Source organism: Nicotiana sylvestris, chromosome 3 (genome assembly GCF_000393655.2).
Source record: "Nicotiana sylvestris chromosome 3, ASM39365v2, whole genome shotgun sequence".
Lineage (NCBI taxonomy): Eukaryota > Viridiplantae > Streptophyta > Magnoliopsida > Solanales > Solanaceae > Nicotiana > Nicotiana sylvestris.
Window position 1 is genome coordinate 96,744,276 of NC_091059.1, and position 1,507 is coordinate 96,745,782.

Here is a 1,507-nt window from a genome sequence, read left to right on the forward strand (position 1 = left end):
ACCTGTTGCACTGGCTGGGCTTGTTTCTTATTAATAACCAAGGTCATCTGATCGACTTGGTTGTTTAGTGTGAAAATTTGTGCTGATAATGCAGAGAGAATATCTAAATCTAGAACCCCTGCAGATTTTTGCACTGTATCTACCCATCTTTCCTTGCCAATCAGGATTGCTTTTGGAGAATTTGTTCAATAACGGATATATCTCATCAAAGCTTTTCTCCAATAGTTGACCTCCAGCTGCAACATCTACCACAATCTATATCTAAGGATGTAGCCCTTCTATGGAAGTGTGAGCTAATACTCTATTTGTCTGATTGTGATGAGGACAGTCTTTGAGCAGCCCCTTGAACCTCTCCCAAGATGAGTATAAAGATTCCCTCGCTTTCTGTTTGAAGGCAACTATTTCATTTCTGATCTTTACAATTTTGCCTGAAGGGAAGAACCTTGCCAAAAATTTCCTTGCCACATCATTCCATAATGTAACAGAATTAGCTAGTTTTGCCTTCAGCCATTACTTTGCTTCGCCTAACAGAGAGAACGGGAAAAGTGTGCACCTCACATAGTATGGAGTGATGTTGTTAGTTATATAAGTATCACTAATCTCCAAGAAGTTCAGGATGTGCTATTGTGGATCCTCGTGTGGAAGACCCATAAATTGCCCATTCGCATATAGTAGCTGGATCATGCTCTGTTTCAGCTCAAAGTGCCCAGTGATTCTGGGCTTCACAACGCTGGAGGTGACATTAGCAATGCTGGGCATCGCCACCTCCTAAATAGCCATATGTTTCTCCTCTACCATGTTCACAGGAAATGAACAAGTGCATAAAGATTATTTATGTCCCTTGCTTCCCTCAACCTCCTATGAAATATTCTCTCAGGTTCGGGGTCAATGCCTTGAAGTCCATCCTACCTTCTGACCCTTCACATTCAATCAATGTTCCTAATAGTATAGCAACAATCAAGTAACGTTAGACTTGAAAAGATAAACAATTAAAGCAAAAACTAGAAAGTATTCAATATTCAAGTCCCCGACAACAATGCCAAAAACTTGTTGCTCCCGAACGCATATGCAAGTATACTTGGTCGTACAAGTAATAAAATGATAAGTCGAGTGTCAAACCCATAGGGACTTGTATTAACTACCTACTAAATTCACCAAGATTGTTATTCCATTGAGTCAATTAGAGTTCGAAAGTGTGATTATACTAAATAATAATTCTAACTAGTAACTAAATTATCAAGCAACAAAATGGTTGTTGTGTATTCCATAGATACAAATATTCCAGGGTTGTGATTGATTCACCAATCCTATTGTGTTTTAGTTAACTCTGTCTTTCATATAATTCACCCATGGTTGCTAATTAATCGAACAATTGCTCTCGTAGCCTTCTCCCGAAGTACTACTCGCGTATTCAAAATAGATTCCATGTACGAGTAGTGAAGAAGTATAGATCACTTTAGTTGGTTGTTGACCAACGGAAAGCATGGGAGAAAAAAAAAAGGAAGAA

At 38.7% G+C, this 1,507-nt stretch overlaps 1 non-coding gene across 1 annotated transcript; it reads left to right on the forward strand.

The window, feature by feature from the left end:
- The first annotated feature begins 312 nt into the window (after nucleotides 1–312).
- On the forward strand, nucleotides 313–417 carry LOC138888800 (small nucleolar RNA R71). The gene has a single exon (XR_011406379.1). It is a non-coding gene; the product is annotated as a small nucleolar RNA R71 (small nucleolar RNA).
- Nucleotides 418–1,507: the final 1,090 nt, after the last annotated feature.